Source organism: Sciurus carolinensis, chromosome 7, assembly GCF_902686445.1.
Source record: "Sciurus carolinensis chromosome 7, mSciCar1.2, whole genome shotgun sequence".
NCBI lineage: Eukaryota > Metazoa > Chordata > Mammalia > Rodentia > Sciuridae > Sciurus > Sciurus carolinensis.
In genome coordinates, this window is record NC_062219.1 from 132,069,012 (window position 1) to 132,082,695 (window position 13,684).

The window sequence follows — 13,684 nt, forward strand, 5'->3', positions numbered from 1 at the left end:
TACAGGGGAACTTAATGGGTTGGATTTGCAGCAAGTTAAATGAGATTTTTCTTTTCTTTTCTTTTTTTTTAACTGATGTAGTTTTCACAGGCTGACGCCCTTCACTGCCTGACCAAAACCATCTTGGCTTCGAATACTTGGGTACATTTCACCATCAGCCTTGTGTCAAATGACCCTGAATTTGGAAATGAAAGCACCCTTCAGATCTTTACTTTGGGGTAGTGTCATAAACAAATCTGAGTTTTGTTCTCACGGCTTACTATGATCTCTTCCAAACCTTTGATGTATTTATGTCCAAGTTCAAGGATTATCTGAGAAGCTCTCAACATTTACTTCTTCATTCCATTACAAACGGGTGTGAGGCTGAGCCTCTGCCTCCAGCTACCATGATCTGTGTACAGCCATGATATTCCAGGTCAGAATCTTGCTCTGGGAATCCCTTGGATGAAAGCCTGCCTCTTGTGCCTGTGCTATCTCCCTCCCTGAGGCCTGGATCTACCCCCTTCAGTCCCTGAGGCCTGGATCTACCCCCTTCAGTCCCTGAGGCCTGGATCTACCCCCTTCAGTCCCTGAGGCCCAGACTGTGAAGGTGTGATCTCCTTGCTCTTCTCTCCCCTCCCTTCTCTGATCTGGTGCCCTAGCCAGGAACTCAGTGCTTTTTTAGCGCAGTTATATGTACTCTCTCCTTTCTCTGAAAAATTTGTTTGCAAGAGAGATTTGATAAACTCATTCACATTTAAAAAAAAGGAAAGCTAAAAAAACAAAACAACAAGAGCAACAAAAACTGTTGTTTTTGTGTATGTAAATCTATAATACTTCCAGAGAGATAGTGGGGGTATACTGAGAGAGCTCACTCTCTTTTGCATGAAGGCCAAGTTCCCAAAGAGTACTAAGGTTGGTAAATTTCAGGTCTCAGCAAAAATTGAGGAGTATGGAAATACTCCTGAGATTTCTACTGAGATTTCTACTGAGGCACATCAGTAGAAATGTCAAAAACTTGGCAAGGGGTAGGATAACCTAGGCAAAAAAATTTTGAAAAACTTGCGTTCCAAACAAGTTTTTGTTCATGCAAAAACTCTGCTTGCAGAGTTAATTCTTTTCTGAACCCACTTCTTTCCATTTTGGGGTGCAGAACTGGGTACTATTTTCTCTTGAGTCAGACTTGCTTACAAGTTTTAGTTGTACAGCCAACACCTCTTTAAAAAAAATTGAATAGGTCCTTACTGGCTCAAAAAGTAATATATTTTATGTAGGCATTTTCCTCTAGTTTTGTCTACATAGGCCTTGGGGAAAAATGCTTATATATCCTCCTAACCTTTTAATAAATTTTGCTGGGCCTAGACACACATTTTTCTTTGTACCTACTTTCCCCACCCTGTATATTGAGATGTTGGGGTTGAATGCATTCTCTTTGTTTGTATTATCTTTGATACCTGCCAACATTTGTGTATGTGTATACATGTGTGGTGAGGACATGACAACAGTGGTCTTTTTCTATTTTAAGACACTGATCAGTGTAGAATGAGAAATGTTAGTCTACAAATATGAAACCTGATTATCTCAAGATGTGTGGAAATTACTTTAACACCTCACACTTAAATAGAGCATTATAATTTAAAAACCAGTGTCACATATGGTGTGACATTTGACTTGACTAACTAGCTCTTCTCTGGGATGGTCATACATTCTGGTGTTCTTTTGTCCTTCCCTCCTTCAGTTTCTCCCTCCCTTCTTTTCCCTTTCTATCTTCCTTCTTTATAATACAAATATGTTTACATTGCAGATGCAAACTGTTTAAGAATATGGTTTATATTCTCATGTAACTAAGAAATTGTTTAAAATGTTTTACAACCCAAGATATCCACCTATAAAGAAAAAAGACATGTTAGCTCACAGTTTTGGGGTTTCAGTCTATGATTAATTGGTCCTGTTGCTTTGGGTTTGTGGCAAAATACGGCAGGAAATACGACAGAAGCACATAGTAGAACCAAGCCTATCATCTTATGGCTGGGAACTAAAGTGGCAAAGAGAAAGAGACTGGGGTCATACAATTCACTTTGTGGTCATGCCCCCAATGACTTAAAATCTCCTACTAGGTCCCATCTCTTTTAAGTTTCCACCATCTTCCATTGGTATGAAGCTGGGGATCAACCCTCTAGCACATGGGCCTTTCGTGGACACTGTGGATCCAAGCTATAGCAGATGCTCTGGATTGTAACAATTCTCATATAAGATAATAAATGATATGACTAATAAAAGTACTGAGGATCAAATGGCGTAGGTCTATTTAGAGGAAGGCAAGACTATTTCTATCGGTGAGGAAGAGGAAAGTCACAGAGAAGGAAGGATTTGATCCGGGTCTTCAAAACTTAAGTATGGTTGTTTGGTTTTTGGTAGATGAAATGCCTGAGAGAATATGTTAAAGTTAAGCACTGTTTAGTTCAACTTGCTTCTGGGCAGAAGAAAAGAACAGGGAAAGAAACATTGTCTCATGGGGAGCCTGATGAACAAAGAGGAGGGTGAGAGAGAGAGAGAGACTGGGGAGAGTATAGGGGACTGGCACAGATGTGAAGTGAGCTGGAAGAGTCCCGGAGAAACTGAGGCACATCTTTGTTATAGCCATGCATCACATAGTGGCATTTTATTCAATGATGGACTGCCTATATAATGGTAGTCCTTCAGATTATATCACCTACGGAACACATAGCTGTCTTAGCTTGTGTAAATAAACTCCACGATGTTTGCAGAATGTTGAAATCACCTAAAGATGCACTTTTTAGAACATATTTCCATCCTTAAGTGACATGTGATTGTACCTACTACCTTCAGGGGGACCCAGGACACTTCAATGATGTTTAAGCCTATTATGTTTTGGATATGAGGTGGCCCCCCAAAGCTCCTATGTCAATGCAGGAATATTCAGAGGTGAAATGATTGGGATGACCTGACTGGGCAGTAACTGTAGGCAGGTGGGGTGTGGCTGGAGGAGGTGGCCACTGTGGGTGTTCCCTGAAAGGACGCATCTCCCCTGCAGCCTGTCCATCTCTCTGCTTCCTGGTTGCCATGAATGGAGCAGCACTCCTGCCCTGTGCTTCTGCCATCAAGTACTGCCTTATCTTGGGCCCAGAGTACTGGAGTTGGCCATTTATGAAATGAGAACTCTTATATTGTGAGCCCCAAATAAATTTTTCCTCCTTTAAATTGTTGCCATCAGATATTTTGGTCACAGGACACAAAGCTGACTGAAACAAAGCCCCACTTCATTTTTCTTTCTTAGTGTATTTATAACTCATCCTCAGGATTTAAAAAAATCACTCCCTGCAGTGAAATTATGTAATAATTTGTGGAAATTGAAAAATTGGAATTTCAGTGTTCTTTCTAATGTATTGTATTTGTTTGATTTTGGCTCTTCATGGCTTGGAAATCATTTGGGACACTGTGACCTAGCAGATGCACTGTCCTGCCAGCTGGTTCTTATGAGACTTTCCACTAGGTTAACATCAGTTAGCTTGTCAATACCCTTCCGATCACTGTTGCTCCATAAACTGCATATGTTTAGACTTTCATTTGGCCCTCACTTCTCTGGAAGTTCAACATGTTGCAGAAATCACAGGCCTGTGTTTCTCTGGTCTACATGTCTAGTGACTTTATTAAGAATTAAAGGAGCTCCTTTGGTGTATTTTTTTGTTCCTTTTATAGTGTAACCACACTACTAAATTGACTATGCCATCATTGTGTTTCAGGTACTTGTATTAAATACTCTGTCTAGAACTCTGAAATGCATGAATTTACTCTTTCTTATATAAAAACGAGTATTCTTGTCTTCAGTGTTTAGGCATTTTTCTTTGTTCAGCATGATTTCTCAGACAGTGGTGGTTATATCAAATACTGAAATAAAAAGTCCCTAGGATTTCCAGGTATCCAAGAACATGAAAGAGGTAGCCTGTTATAGTGCCTTTGAAGTTGCCTACATTCCTCTGTGAATGACCACTCATGACACAAGTAGCATCCAAGGCTGTCCCTCTGCTTGTTACTAAGGAGACCATGGGAAAGGAAGTGTGATTGGAGAAGTCACACCCTGGCAGGAATTTTTTAATAAATCCAGTAACTGTTTCCATGATGGACTACAAGGAGGGGAGTCTGGAATCAATTTGTAAGTTTTTTCTTTGTCTCCCCCATTCTGACTCACATTTTGGTGGGCAGTTTTTCAATAATTGTTGATGGAGGATTTGTCTTTGTGGGGCAGCTCTGCTGTAGGTCAGGATACCCCAAGGCAAATATGTCTCTGGAGAAACCAATGGATCCATGTCCCTGGGTGTCAGGTACATTAACTATGAAAATTAGAATTCTCCTGTGCTAATGATTTGTTTCTTCAGGAAGTAAGTATGCTACACAGATCACCTGCAACCAAGATGATTCGACTTATGGATTTTATGATGGTGTGAAGTGATATATGCATTCCGTAGAAACCATACTTGGAATTTTGAGTTTGGATCTTTCTCTGAACTGGCAATATTTGTCCATTCCTTTTTCATAATGCTGAGCAGCGGGGCTTTCAGTTGGCCCTGCTGTCACAGGGTGAAACAACTGATGCTCTACACTGTGTAGATGCTCTGCACTGCTCTGCTAGGATGTTTGCCAGGTTAAGTGCATTAAGAGCATTTTCCACTTATGGTATTTTCACTTATGACATCCTAAGTTGAGCAGCATTTCCATTTACACGAAGAATAACTTGGCCTGCATGATGATTTTGTTTCATGATTAACATCAGCCATAATTTTTGCTGTTTGAGGACTTGTAGACCTTACCATATTATCCCATCATTGGGAGGAAACCAAAGAATTTGTGCAAATACACCTCAATGGCAACCCTGTTATTCCCAAATAATGAGATCATTTCTATTTCCACCCCCTCTGATTAAATGCCTCTCCCTTTAACCCACTCTTTCGCACTCATTTAAAGTGACTTTTCTTGGTGTGTGTCCTCTGTTGTTTAACCACCCGGAAATTGAAGTGCTTCAGGCGCTTTTCATTCTTGCATAAACCCTTGGCTGCTTTCTCTTCCCAATATTTGGAAAAGTCAAGGTATTCTGTGAGCTGCCAAGCACACTGGGGTGGGAATTGGAAAACATCCTGGTCCATATTATTTCTCTCTACTCTTTTCCAGCTCATTGTGAACATCTTAAACCCACCTCCTAAGGTTTGTAGAAGTTCTCTGGGACTCTTGTTCTTTGCACCCTCTCTCATATACTTTCAGAGTTTAATCCCCAAGTTGCCCTCTACTATGGATTAGATTAAAATACAACAATGTCAACCAACAGGCAGAGAAGCATATCATTTCCTTGAATGTGGTACTGGAAGCAGAGAAACTTTATCATACACTGATTGGCTGTTAGGTGAAGGGCTGAGACCTTCTTCCCCCTTTTGATTTAATGGGAACAGGTCAAAGGGTGCCTGAAAAGTACACAACACTTCCAGTTTAAAATAGATCTTGGAAGACATTGAAAGAAGAAGGAAGAATGTGGGAATGCAATGGGACAGGATTCTTTGATCCTAAATCCAGTCACAATTTTAATTAGCTGTACATGGATAACTGAAAAGAAGGACCCCCCCAGAGAAAGTTTCCCCGTGAGAGACGGAAGTTCCAAGAAATGATGGAGTTGTCCTGTGTCCAAATGAATCCATCATGAAGTTCAGGGAGATTCTGAATGTAGAGTTTTTGTTGTCTCTATGTATTTTGAATGAGTAACATTGCTAGTAATTCGGAAAGTGTCTATAACAGAGAGGGTATTAGCTGTGGGTTGTATGTTGTGTGCTACATGCACTCAAAACACAATGGGGAGAACTGGTCTCCCTTTCCTGCCCCTCCTTCCTCTCCCTATTTTTCCCTCAAGGGCTCTGGATAAAGCCACTGGTGAGGATTGTGTAGACGAAGAGCTGGCAGAAGAATCCAGGGACCTTCCAACATTTGAAGGTTGAGCCAAGATAAAGAGCTAGCAAAGGAGCTTGAAAGTTGCAGCCACCAGGGGAGGAAGAAAACAGAGAATGAGTTTGACTGAAGTCCAGAAACAAAATCTTCTCAGATGGCAACTGGTGTCCAAAGAGTTGAGAAGCTGAATGATGAAGTTATAAAGGTAACTGCTGGGTTTGAGGAGAAGGGAGGCCCTCCATGAACTTGACAAGAGTAATCTTGGTGACACAGTAGAGAGAAAGTGCCACTTGACAGACTTGACATTAAAGTGCTCAGTTATTTAAGAAATAGGCCAGCTTATTGTTCACAATGATGAGACTTTTAGAAAAAATAAATCTGATGTGGCCTACTAGATCACTCCAGGCCCTGACTCAGGGCCCTTGTTTCTACTCCTCACCTACTATGGGACTTGACCTGAAGGAGAATGAACAAATCCCAACTCCAAACTTGGAGGCATTGAGATTAGGTTAAGTAGAGTAAGGTAATTTTGAGGCAGAAAGGCACATCTGGGTTGTGAGATTCTGTCCCACACATAAAGCCAGGGTTTATGGAGGGATGTGGGATGTGATTGCCACAAAGACAAGACATTATAATTCCCTTCTGTAATATGTCCCAATTCATTCACTAAAAAAAAAAAAAAAAAATGTCTGGGCATGATGCCCCATTCTACTCAGAAGGTTGAAGCAGGAGGATCACAAGTTTGAGTTCAGTCTCCACAATTTAGCAAGCCCCTGTCTCAAAATAAGAAATAAAAAGGACTAGCGATGTAGCTGAGTTAGAGTGCCACTGAGTTCAATCCCCAGTACTGCAAACAAACAAAACTGTTTTGTAGCACCCATTATTAATCGCTGTTAGAGATGATGTGGGGTTAAGGCAATAAGTAAACCTTCCAAAGCCCTTGTTTAAATTAATCACTAAATTCAAGAAAAAGATACCTGTATATATTTATGTCTTCATGCACAGGATGATAATGAGCCAGGGAAGACCAGCCTAGGCACTGGAGCAATAGTTTCCAATCTTTGATGCACATTGGAACCATTTGTGTGTTTACCCCACACTCCTACAGATTAAATCATTGTGTGTTGGAGGCAAGACCTTGATAATAATAATAATAATCTAGATAATAATAACCTAGATGATAATAATAATAATAATAATAATAATAGTAATAATCTCCTCTAAGTGATTTCAATGTTCAATCTGAGACTGCTATATAGAATAGAGGTTTCCTGTGTACAGCATCAATATCATCTCAGTGTCTTTCCTATGTAGAGCATCAATATCATCTCAGAATTGTTGGAAATACAAAATGTCTGGGCCCACTACTGCCTTGCTGAGTCAGGAACTGTGGGAATGGGTCCAGAAGTCTGTGTTACCGAACTCTCCAGGTGTTTCTGATGTGCCCTGAAGTTTGTGAACCACTACATTAGAGAACTAACTTTCCCAAAGCCAAAAGGAGGAGAGTCTGGGTATAGAGGTGTCAGAAGAGCATAGCTATTTATAAAAAAGCCAACATTATTAGTCAGATGCAAATTAAAACCATGATCAGATATGGTTCTCAACCACCAGGAAGGTTATAATAAAAAAAGATGGACAAGAACAAGTGTTGGTGAGGATTTGGGGCAATTGATACCTCCATACATGGCTGGTGGGAATGTAAATATGACACAGCTAGTAAAACTGTGGCTGTTCTTCAAAGTTAAACAGAATTCTACCCCCGAGTATATACTCAAGAAAATCGAAAGCAGATTTCTGTACAAAAGCTTATACATGAAAATTCATAGCAGCAATATTCACAATTGCCCCAAAGTGGAAACAAATCAAACGCCCATGATCTCATGGAAAGGTAAAACACAATGTGGTGATTCCCTACAATGGAATGTTATTAGCCATAAAGAGGAATGAAGTACTGATAAATTCCACACCAGGGATGAACCTTGAGAACATACTACTTGAAAGCAGACACAAAAGACCACATCTTGTGTCTTAGTACGCATATGACATTACCAGAATATGCAACTCTATAGATACCGTCAATAATGAGTGCCTGGGGTTGGGAGTTGGGGGCAGGGCAGTTGAGGGGACAGGTAGAATCATTTCTATTGGGTTTCTTTGGGGCAGGGTGAGGAAAGTATCTGAAAATTGTAGAGATTGTTGTACAACTTTGAGAATATGTTAAAAACTATTGAATTATACATACTAAATGGGTGAATGTTACAGTGTGTGGGTTGTATCTTAACAAAGCTGTTAAAAACTTTATTAAGTATGAGTTGGGGGTATGTGTTATAAATAAGGCCCTGAATTCAATCCCTAGCACTGAAAACAACAAAAACCCTAAAGACTTTATGTAGACTTCTGACCTATTTACTTCCAGTCAGTTCTCTGTGGTATTAATCACATCCAAAGGATAGTTCAAAAGTTTCTCCAAAGACATTTAATTTCTTTGCTTTCTTGTGCTATTGCTTCTGTTGCTTCTTGTTGCTTCTGTCTGTCTCTCCTTCCTACTCTTTTTCTCTGTTTTATCTCTGGAGCTCCCTGCAGTACTTGTGGAGGCCATACATTTCTATCTATTCTTCTCCCCTTAGTCATTCTACCAAAATGGAAGGTTTTATGTGCTTTCAATCCCAGCTGTTACTGCTTGAGATCTAGAAACATCTGCTTTCTCCAATCCTTTAAGTTGTCAGAGTTTTGGACTCTCTCTGTTTACTTTTAAGTCTGCTTGTTGCACATTGGGCAAAATTTTCCTCAGGCCATTTTCTTTCTTGAAATGCCTTGATGAACGCAGAAAACTCATACCACTATCATCTCATTTTCCACAGGCGACATTGCCTGTCATGTGTTATCACAGGCCGTAGTTTTCCCAAATGTTTAGCTACTGAGTAACATGGAAAATTATGCCTTTTTTTTCCTCCTCTCTGTTTCCTTCCTGCTACTCAAAGCCTCAAGTAATATTTTAAATCTATGCGAAGGCAGCTCCCTTCTTTATAACCCAATTTCTACATTAGGACCATAAATACAGCTGGTACCCAAACTGGAGATCTAGGTGCTTAACATGATAAAATTTTTTTCTCTTTCACATAAAATCCTACCTGAGCTTCCCTGCAGTGGGCTTTGATCCAACTAATTTCATTTTGTGAGGAAACATGTGGCTTCCCAGGTCATTCAGGTGAGGGACATTAAGTAAAGTGGATGGAACATTTTATCTTTATTGCCTCAGCTCAGAAGGATCATCTCCATCTACTACTTATGTTCATAGTCCACTGACCTGAACTCATCATCTGACTGCAGTCTGACTTCAAGAAGGCTGGGAAGAATCTAGGTTACTGGATGAGTCTCATTGTCTTTGCCACAGATGAACCTGAAGCCTAGAGTGAAGTACCAGTGGGACAGAAAAGATTTGAGAGGCTTTTTTTTTTTTTTTTGTACTGGGGATTGAACTCAGGGTCACTTAACCACTTAGCCACATCCTTAGCCCTTTTTTTGAATTTTATTTAGACACAAGGACTCAGTGAGTTGCTTACAGCCTTGCTAAATCGCTGAGACTGGTTTTGAACTTACAATCCTGTTACCTCAGCCTCCAAGCTGAACTGCTGGGATTACAGGCATGCGTCACTGCCACCGTGCCAGGCTAAGAGAGGCTTCCTGTTGTTTAATAACGAGGGGAAAGAGGATCAAATAGATTCACAAGAAAGGAGAATTAAGTTGTCTCTATCACTCAGCAACCATCCTTCTGCTTCAGAACTAACTTTGTAAACTGAACAGCATAATAAAGATACACAGCTTGCTGGTACCGAATGTTGGTGGAGTTGTTGCCCCGTTATGGATTCCTCAGTTCTTGTCTTTCCAAAAGAAAGATGTCAGACAGATAGATACAGATAGAATAAGCAAAAGGGTTTATTTAGAGAAGTAGAATACACTCCAGAGAGGTAGAGTTGACTTGTCCCAAGAGAGGAGGCAGTCTCACATCTTCTGTGTTATGGGTTTATAGCTTGCTTGGGATTCTCCTTTCTGATGAATTATGCATTTGGGGCCATTACAATGGCTCCTGTCTTGGTTTAGTGTTGGAGCACTAACTCTACCATGTTGGAAATTTTTCCAGCATCACCTAAGTAAAACCTATGGGGTTTTCCTGTCAGGTGTGGTGGCACATGCCTGTAATCCTAGCATGAGGATTGCAAGTTAAAGCCAGTCACAGCAACTTAGTGAGGCTGTAAGCAACTTAGTAAGACCCTGTCTCAAAATATAAAATGAAAAGGACTGGGGATGTGGCTTAGTGGTTAAGTGCCCCAGGGTTCAATCCCTGGTACAATCTACCAGCCAATAGACAAAACAACCCCCCTACCCCGGGAGATTTCCCACATGACATTGCAAGGAACCCAGGATCACCCAAAGATCAAAAGAGCAGTGCTTTGGTGTTCTGCACATGCTTCAGAGTTGGAAAGGTCTTTAAGCAGGTTACACATGGCTCTCTTTAGTTTTAAGAAGGTAGTATCTGATGTGAAGGAGTCTGTCTATCTACCTACTCTAACAAGGTAGGCCAAATTTTACCCTTTGCCTCTTGTCATGCTATTTAACATTTGGGCAATTTTAATTTTAAGTTCCAAACGAGGAACTCTAAAATTAGGAAGAAAGTTAGCTAGAGGGAGAAGTGAGAAGACAGGTATTGTTGTACACCTTTTCCTTACTGGGACAAAATAATTCTAGGGATTTCAGAGCGTGTGCACAGTAAACTCCTTAACACTGTTTTGACCTGACAATGAAAGGAACAGAGACCAGAAAGGAGCCACACAGGCGTTTTCCAGAGAAAGAGGGTGGGGAGATGTTGATTCACTGAGATAAATAAAATCTTTTTTCTTTTTTGATCTTTTGGTAAAGCAATATTTCCTGAACATTTTCCATGTTATTAGTTATACATTGCTTTTCAGCATAACCATTAAACATAGACATTGGATAATTATACAACACTGCCCTAACCATATCCTGTCAGCCGTTCTCATTGTCAACAACTTTTATTTATTTCTTTGTGGTACTGGGATTGAACCCAGGGCCTTACATGTGCTGGGCAAGTATTCCATCACTGAGCTATACCCCCAGCCCTTTTGTTTTATTTTGAGATCAGGTCTTTCTATGTTGCCCAGGCTGGCCTCGAACTTGCAGTTCTTCCTGCTTCCACCTCCTGAGTAGCTGTGATTTTTTTTTTTTTTAAACAGTTGTGTCTTTAAATATTTGTTTTTTGCAAAAAGAAAAAGCAGAAATAGCACAGTTGGTTACTCCATCCTACAAAGCTATTTCTTAGCATTTTGCCTCTTTTGCCTTATTATTATAAATTGTGGTAATTTGGAAAGAAAAGTAGTTTCTACACTGGGTAATTGCACTAGCAATATCAGTCTACAAATATACCAGTCACCTAGTCACTTCTTACTCTGTGCTCAAGTTTCTAGGGATACAAAAGATAATGGAATATGGTATCTCTTCTTAAGAAACAAATAATCTAGTCAGAGAGGCATACTAACTCACAGGAAACCAATGCCAACTAGGAAGAGACTGTGAAAGTAATATAAATTCATGATAGGCTGAAAGAATTATAGAATCAGAGATATAAAGAAGCACAGAAATTGTCTACTCTGCCCCCCTTTTTATAAATGAATGCTCTCTGAATCATTTCTTACTAAAATGTTTCCAATGATGAAAACCCACTATTTAAAAGTGGACCCCATTCAGATAAGCATGCTCAGGAATGTGCCCTCCTCCACATACAATGACTTGTGTTTCCGAGGTGAATATATATTCATTTCCCAAGTAAAAGCCCCAAGTTTTCTTTTCTTTTTTTTTCTTTCTTTCTTTTTTTTTACTTTTTCCTTTTTTATTTATTTTATTTTAAAATTTGTTTTAATTATACATAACAGTAGAATGCATTTTGACACATTGTACACAAATGGAGCACAACTTCTTCCTCTGGCTGAACATGGTGTAGAGTCACACTGGTAGTATAATCATACATGTATATAGGGTAATAATGTTCATCTCATTCCACCATCTTTCCCATCCACACACCCTCTCCCCTTCCTCCACTCCCCTCTGCACAATCCAAAGTTCTTCATCCCTTCCCCCTCATTATGGATTAGCATCCCGCTATCAGAGAAAACATTACACCTTTGGTTTTTTTGGGTTTGGCTTATTTCCCTTAGTATGATATTCTCCAGCTCTATCCATTTACCTGTAAATGCCATAATTTCATTCTTCTTTAAGGATGAGTAATATTCCATTTTGTATATGTACCACATTTTCTTTATCTGTTCATCTGTTGAAGGGCATCTAGTTTGGTTCCATAGTTTAGCTAACGTAAATTGAGCTGCTATAATTGATGTGGCTGTATCACTATAGTATGCTTATGTTAAGTCCTTTAGGTATAAAGCGAGGAGTGGGATAAGTGGCTCAAATGGGTGGTTCCATTCCAAGTTTTCTGAGGAATCTCCATACTGCTTTCCATATTGGTTGCACCAATCTGCAGTCCCACTAACAATGTATGAGTGTACCTTTTCCCCCACATCCTTGCCAATACTTATTGTTGCTTGTATTATTGATAACTGGCATGACTGGAGTGAGATGAAATGTTAGCGTAGTTTTAATTTGCATTTCCCTAATCACTAGAGATGATGAACTTTTTTTCATATGTTTGTTGATCAATTGTATTTCTTCTTCTGTAAAATGTCTGTTCAGTTCCTTAGCCCATTTATTGACACCCAAAACCCCCAAATAACCCATGCTTTCTTTGTTCAGGAAGATACTTCCTTGAGAATAATCTCAGGGTTCTCCTTATTTGCATCAAGTAATAAACCTCTCTTCACTCTTCTGTCTCCTGCTTGCATTTGTTGACACCCACAGTCGAAGTCCCTACCACACTGGTCTGCCTCAGACCACCAGGCTCTTCATCCTAGTTCACATCCATCTCCACAAGGACTCTGGGGTCACCACCCCCATTGTCTTTTCTGACTCCGTTTCCCCTCTGTCCTCAGTTCCAGAAACCAGAAGCAAATTTTCCATGGCACTAAGGAATTTTAGGCTTTAGGAGCCCTGGTGTCCATGTGTCCTGTCCAAGACTGGGCTTCTCCTTCAGGGCAAGAGAAAGGAAAGTGATGGCAACTGGCTGCTGGAGGACCCCGAACAAGAACATTTGAATAGCATAAAGTCTGTTCTCTACCATTATAATTTATCCATTACATATTCCCTCACCCACCCCTCCCTTTCTCTTTTTTCATCAAAATCACCTGGTTGGAGTCAACTCCAGCTTAGCATGCACCATCTAGCTCAAAATAACTGGAGAACATTCAACCCTGTGGATGGGCCTCATTTAAATTTATGACTGCTGGTCTCGGGGGAGCCCTTAAGCTGCCTGGTGGTCCATCTACATTCCTTGCCCCTCTCTAGCTCACTTTCCCAAACTCTTTCATATCTTCTCCACCTTCCCCCAGCTTCCACTACCTCCTCTCCATTCTCACTCTCAGCTGCTTCCCAATTCACAAAGAGCTTGAAAAAGCAGAAAATCCCTTTTACATATTCACCAGCAATTTACCTGGTGGCCTACATCCACAACTTTCTTGTGTATCATCTTGTTGGTGACCATGGGTGACATTTTCCCTTCACTAATGAAAGTAGGGTATACACCTTCTCTTATTTGCTAGTAGATAGCTCCCAGCTATCTTCCATTTCCCTG